Below are 7,315 nucleotides of genomic sequence, written 5' to 3'. Positions count from 1 at the left end.
ACGTATGACATGCATACGTTTATTTTCTCTGGAGACCGAGGTGAGTTTACACAGCAGTATGCAGAAACCGTGGCAACGTATGACATGCATACGTTTAGTAGACCGAGGTGAGTTTACACAGCAGTATGCAGAAACCGTGGCAACGTATGACATGCATACGTTTATTTTCTCTGGAGACCGAGGTGAGTTTACACAGCAGTATGCAGAAACCGTGGCAACGTATGACATGCATACGTTTACACAGCAGTATGCAGAAACCGTGGCAACGTATGACATGCATACGTTTATTTTCTCTGGAGACCGAGGTGAGTTTACACAGCAGTATGCAGAAACCGTGGCAACGTATGACATGCATACGTTTATTTTCTCTGGAGACCGAGGTGAGTTTACACAGCAGTATGCAGAAACCGTGGCAACGTATGACATGCATACGTTTAGTAGACCGAGGTGAGTTTACACAGCAGTATGCAGAAACCGTGGCAACGTATGCCATGCATACAGTGAAAGACAAATATACTATAATTTTTTTTAACAAAACCTTTATTTAACTAGGCAAGTCATTTTTAAGAACAAAATTATTATTTACAATGACTGCCTATCCCAGCCAAACCCAGACGATGCTGAGCCAATTGTGCACCGCCCTATGGGACTCCCGATCATGGCTGGTTGTGATAGAGCCTGGATTTGAACCAGGGTGTCTGTAGTGACGCCTCAGGCACTGAGATGCAGTGCCTTATACCACTGTGCCACTCGGGAGCACCAAGTTGTGCATAAAATACTACAGTTCTACAAAGAGAATACTTGCATATGGGGTGGGGAGGTGCAGTGAGGTGTTCAGAGTCACTTTGATACAAGGGGAGTTTGTTGTTAAGGACCTTTCACATCTCGTGAATTGCTGGAATGGTCCTAGCAAAACGAGCAGACAAATGGATTTTGTGTCCTGTGCCTAGCTTCTCCCCACGTAGAACAAACTCCCAAAACATTCTGTAAGTCCACCAAGTGGTATTGTCTGGAAGAGAGTGACAAAAATGCTATTAGACTTTAATTCCTAATGATGCAGCAGAATATCTCACAGACGGTGTTAGCTAGGTAGCGACAACACACAGGGTAACGTATAGTTTACTCAGACTAATACGAGTCAAAGCCAATGTGATTCCATTACTCTTCTTCTTCATCAAAATATTTCTCCAGTTTTGCTCCTAGTCCTAATGAGATGCTCATTGACATGAGGCTAGCTAGCTATAACATTAGGCTACAGTACATTTTGGGTGTAGCTAACAAAAGTAACTAGCTCAACGTGGCTAGCTTGGCTCGAAGTTGTACTAGCGAGCCCTCTTATGGCCATCAATCATGAAATTATACTGTACTGAACAACACTGCCTCAGCTATACTGCTAGCTAGCTAACTACGACAGCACAACAACTCGTTTGTCATTGTATTTGCCCTCCTGGGCCACCTGGTCTAGGCTGTAGTTGATCTTGGATGTTCTGAGGAACGCCTCCAGCACATCTCTATCCATATGTGCATCAAAACATTGATGGTCTGTCACACACACGTTCCATGAGGTCTGCAGTGACCCTCTCCAGTAAACCTTTCCGTGAACTTATTTTCTGCAGTTCAGAAATTCCCCTTCTGACTGCATAGTTGGACAGCACCTGCATAGGCACCACTTGTTAAGAGTATAACCGTGGCTCCCCAGCACTTCTTGCTGGTCACGCAATTCATAGGTCTAGTGATCCAATAGAAACTAGTACCACCCCCTTTTCTTTTTAAAGCCTGCTTTCAATTGGACAAGGAGGTAGAGCTCTCACCAGGCTGTAGTCTTTACAAAGCCAGGGAAAATGAGTCAACCTAGATATCCTGCAATGTCGTGACAGATAGGAACATCGTTGAGACAAGTCCAATGGCTCTATTGATGAAAGAAAAAAACATATCTACTCAATGCCTGATCGTGCAATTGGTGAAATAGGTCTCTATAATTGTTACCAAACATGACTCCATTCATTTCTGGTATCATACAGCAGGCTCAATCAACCAATGACATCATAAATAAATAGGTATTTCTATAGTGCATTATTATGTTTAATAATGGGTCGAGTCATAGACGGTGATTGGTTAAAACCACATACCAGCCAATGTCTATTCCCCCGGCTAAAGCGATGGCGGTAAAATGCCTATTTACTCTGTTCCATCTCACTGCGCAACCCGCTGTCTCATCAGCCCAGCCAGGTAATTTATAAACGTGATCCCCACTATACAAAGCATCTAGACTTTATCTCACATTTATTTTAAACTAGCAATTGGTTTTCAACAGCTGAGCTTTGTATAAACCTTACTGTTTGCCTCAGTACTTTTGCAACATTGTTTCAGAATTGACATTTGATCTGCAGCTCTCCCATGTTAATGGACGTGTAGGTATCGGGATTCGGGACAAGACAGGCAGGCAGATGCATATCAAATATAAAATATATCCGGGCTCAATAGCTGCATATGAAATTGATACCGGAAACCTGAGGTTTAAATGTTAACGTTTATAAAGGGCGAGAGAGAGCAGTGATAGACGAGAAAATCTCAGCCGTAGCCAGCCAAGTAGAATGCCCCACTTTCTCCCTCAGTAAGCTAACGTTAGCATAGATAAACATCTTGTTATTAGCCACCTACTCGCGCTAAATATATGATTGCTTCAACAATTCAGCATGAAATCTTGATAAAAGCTATCAAGTTTCCCAAGAACATGAGATTTGTAATAATATACTGTACGTTTTTTGGCATTTTGTCAAACAGTAGAAGTCCAGATTTTGTCACGTGACTTAACACCCTACTTACATGTTCTATGCTTGAGCTGCTTTTGAAAGCAAACGTCCTTTAAATATTAATGCCATTGTTGAATTAGATTTTCAAATTACCAAGCTAGGACTGATTTGTTTGGTTAGTTAAACGTGCAAGTATGTTTGTGTTTGGTTACCAAGGCAACTGCTGTAGCTATCTAGTGAACTTGCTGGCTACTTCAGTAGTCGGGGCTCTACAGTATGCGATCTCTTTGATTCAAAATGCTGGAGCGTCTTGGATCACACCTGCCACGACGTAAATTATATTAGAGCGATTGTATAGCCCCTCAGGCGTATGTGGCAGGTCCCAACGATCACAGATTTAAAAAAGAAAGCCAGCCACGTTGTGGACCCAACGCCACACTACCGGACAAGATAAACAGGTTCTCATGCTTCATGCACAACCAAGACTCTGACTGGCCGATGAGGACAAACTGTGTTAGAGACTGACCGACAGGGTCTCGTAGAGCTCCAGTCCTCCCTGTCAGAATAACCAACAGTGGACTTGGAAAGCATGTACAGATGGCACTAATGTTATTGTGACTAATCCAATTTATGTTCCTTTATCTCCGCCTTCTAGTGAGTTTATACAAACGGTCATCTCCTACCATTCTGATAGATTGGAGACCATCAGAAAACGTGGTCATAACATTAATAATTCCGTTGTTATTCCTTTGGTTACCTCGAGGCAGGGGCAGAGTGGCCCCAGGGGCAGAGTGCCCCCAGGGGCAGAGTGCCCCCAGGGGCAGAGTGGCCCACACTGATGAAATATGACACTTTTAAATGTTAGAGCAATCACTAGTAAAACCACACTAATCACTAGTAAAACCACACTAATCACTAGTAAAACCACACTAATCACTAGTAAAACCACACTAATCACTAGTAAAACCACACTAATCACTAGTAAAACCACACTAATCACTAGTAAAACCACACTAATCACTAGTAAAACCACACTAATCACTAGTAAAACCACACTAATCACTAGTAAAACCACACTAATCACTAGTAAAACCCCAGTTGCTACAGATTTATTGTGTATGAACAGTATTCCACCACCTATTCTGCCGTCGTCCTGTAATTATATATGTGATAACTTGAATAGCAAATTAAAGGCAACCGTTTGACGCTCAAGTAAGTTTGAAAAAGGCCACATCCAAAAGGGAGCTTAGAAAAAAATATTTAACAGAAAGGAAGAAGAAATTGTCAAAGATGCAGGTCCACTATGATATTCTGAGAGAGCAACTTGGCATATGTTACAAAGCAATTAGAGATGCCAGACGGGGTCATTTTCTACCTTGATCACAAATAATCAGAATAATTAAAGAGTACTCTTCTCCAGCATTTATGGCCTGAGAAATCCCATCCCCGGAAACCTACGTGGACTTTCCTCCACATTTACATTTGATGAGTTTGCAGCATATTTCAGAGATAAGATAGCAAACATTAGGCTGGGTATCAGTCAAGAAAAACCTGATGTTTGATGATATGTGCCCTTAAACACAAAGGAACTATGGAGTTGTTTTTCCAGATCGTCTACGGTGTTTTGAGTGTGGGGATTTGGGGCATTAGAGCTTTGCATGCCCACATAAAGCCCGTAGACGAGGTGAGGGAACAAGCGCCAGTGGGGGAAATCAAGGTCAATGTGCAGGGAGTAAGGAGATGCAGACAGCAGAGGCTGGGTCTATTCAGGTTATAGATGGTGGTGTAGATGAGGCTGGGTCTAGTCAGGTTATAGATGGTGGTGTAGATGAGGCTGGGTCTAGTCAGGTTATAGATGGAGGTGTAGATGAGGCTGGGTCTAGTCAGGTTATAGATGGTGGTGTAGATGAGGCTGGTCTAGTCATGCTATAGATGGTGGTGTAGATGAGGCTGGGTCTAGTCATGCTATAGATGGTGGTGTAGATGAGGCTGGGTCTAGTCATGCTATAGATGGTGATGTAGATGAGGCTGGGTCTAGTCAGGTTATAGATGGTGGTGTAGATGAGGCTGGGTCTAGTCAGGTTATAGATGGTGGTGTAGATGAGGCTGGGTCTAGTCAGGTTATAGATGGTGGTGTAGATGAGGCTGGGTCTAGTCATGCTATAGATGGTGGTGTAGATGAGGCTGGTCTATTCAGGTTATAGACGGTGTAGATGAGGCTGGGTCTAGTCAGGCTATAGATGGTGATGTAGATGAGGCTGGTCTAGTCATGTTATAGATGGTGGTGTAGATGAGGCTGGGTCTAGTCATGCCATAGATGGTGGTGTAGATGAGGCTGGGTCTAGTCAGGTTATAGATGGTGATGTAGTTGAGGCTGGGTCTAGTCAGGTTATAGATGGTGTAGATGAGGCTGGGTCTAGTCAGGTTATAGATGGTGGTGTAGATGAGGCTGGGTCTAGTCAGGTTATAGATGGTGGTGTAGATGAGGCTGGGTCTAGTCAGGTTATAGGTGGTGTAGATGAGGCTGGGTCTAGTCAGGTTATAGATGGTGGTGTAGATGAGGCTGGGTCTAGTCAGGTTATAGATGGAGGTGTAGATGAGGCTGGGTCTAGTCAGGTTATAGGTGGTGTAGATGAGGCTGGGTCTAGTCAGGTTATAGATGGTGGTGTAGATGAGGCTGGGTCTAGTCAGGTTATAGATGGTGGTGTAGATGAGGCTGGGTCTAGTCAGGTTATAGATGGTGGTGTAGATGAGGCTGGGTCTAGTCAGGTTATAGGTGGTGTAGATGAGGCTGGATCTAGTCATGCTATAGATGGTGGTGTAGATGAGGCTGGGTCTAGTCTATAGATGGTGGTTAGATAGATGGTTATGGTGTAGATGAGGCTGGGTCTAGTCATGCATGTTATAGATGGTGGTGTAGATGAGGCTGGGTCTAGTCATGTTATATGGTGGTGTAGATGAGGCTGGGTCTAGTCAGGCTATAGACGGTGGTGTAGATGAGGCTGGGTCTAGTCAGGTTATAGATGGTGGTGTAGATGAGGCTGGGTCTAGTCATGCTATAGATGGTGGTGTAGATGAGGCTGGGTCTAGTCATGTTATAGATGGTGGTGTAGATGAGGCTGGGTCTAGTCAGGTTATAGATGGTGGTGTAGATGAGGCTGGGTCTAGTCAGGTTATAGATGGTGGTGTAGATGAGGCTGGGTCTAGTCATGTTATAGATGGTGGTGTAGATGAGGCTGGGTCTAGTCAGGTTATAGATGGAGGTGTAGATGAGGCTGGGTCTAGTCAGGTTATAGATGGTGTAGATGAGGCTGGGTCTAGTCATGCTATAGATGGTGGTGTAGATGAGGCTGGGTCTAGTCATGCTATAGATGGTGGTGTAGATGAGGCTGGGTCTAGTCATGCTATAGATGGTGGTGTAGATGAGGCTGGGTCTAGTCATGCTATAGATGGAGGTGTAGATGAGGCTGGGTCTAGTCATGCTATAGATGGTGGTGTAGATGAGGCTGGGTCTAGTCAGGTTATAGATGGTGGTGTAGATGAGGCTTGGTCTAGTCATGCTTGGTCCTTCTGTAGCTCAGTTGGTAGAGCATGGCGCTTGTAACGCCAGGGTAGTGGGTTCGTTTCCCAGGACCACCCATACGTAGAATGTATGCACACATGACTGTAAGTCGCTTTGGATAAAAGCGTCTGCTAAATGGCATATATTATTATTATTATATTACTATAGATGGTGGTGTAGATGAGGCTGGGTCTAGTCAGGTTATAGATGGTGGTGTAGATGAGGCTGGGTCTAGTCAGGTTATAGATGGTGGTGTAGATGAGGCTGGGTCTAGTCATGCTATAGATGGTGGTGTAGATGAGGCTGGGTCTAGTCAGGTTATAGATGGTGGTGTAGATGAGGCTGGGTCTAGTCATGCTATAGATGGTGGTGTAGATGAGGCTGGGTCTAGTCATGCTATAGATGGTGGTGTAGATGAGGCTGGGTCTAGTCAGGTGATGACCTGACCAGAGAGAAAGGGCAGGTGGTCAGGGTAGGAGATAGAGATGAGGAGGAAAGTGAGGAAGAGGAAGAGGATGAGGAGTTATTCAATGGGCCCGGAGCGGACAGCCAGTCAAGCAGAGGGGTCAAACTCCACGGTGAGGGAACTGACAAGGTTCCTGAATGAGACTAAGGGGAAACAAGTTAATCTTGAGGCTTTTTTTCTGATCTGAGAAAGTTTGTAAGATCAGTACAACATGCTCTGAAAAATGAGGGGCATGGTGTCCTCTCACCCAGGAAACGGTTTAGGTTGAGGAAATGGGTCACAACAGGAAACGGTTTAGGTTGAGGAAGTGGGTCACAACAGTGAGTAAAGGTTTACCTTCAGACACTGTTTAGATGTATATTTTCTTTCTGACACTGGGGCTTTTTGAGCTTTGCTATAGTTCTCTTTCTCTGCTGGCTTTGCTGGCTTTTCTCCCACTTCTTATGGAGACTCTTCGGTAGGTTCAATATAAATGGCGCCAGAGATGCGGGAAAGAGGAGTGTGTTAGGTGAATATGTAAAACAAACAAAAGTA

The 7,315-nt window shown here is 44.3% G+C and overlaps 1 long non-coding RNA gene across 1 annotated transcript; it reads left to right on the top strand.

The window, feature by feature from the left end:
- Positions 1-6,052: 6,052 nt before the first annotated feature.
- Positions 6,053-6,719, top strand: LOC127913013 (uncharacterized). The gene is made up of 3 exons (XR_008084372.1): positions 6,053-6,169; positions 6,209-6,273; positions 6,516-6,719. It is a non-coding gene; the product is annotated as an uncharacterized LOC127913013 (long non-coding RNA).
- Positions 6,720-7,315: the final 596 nt, after the last annotated feature.

The sequence above is a fragment of the Oncorhynchus keta genome, chromosome 28, assembly GCF_023373465.1.
Source record: "Oncorhynchus keta strain PuntledgeMale-10-30-2019 chromosome 28, Oket_V2, whole genome shotgun sequence".
Taxonomy (NCBI): domain Eukaryota; kingdom Metazoa; phylum Chordata; class Actinopteri; order Salmoniformes; family Salmonidae; genus Oncorhynchus; species Oncorhynchus keta.
The sequence above is the reverse complement of the archived record's forward strand: the minus strand, read 5'-3'. Positions and strand labels throughout refer to the sequence as shown.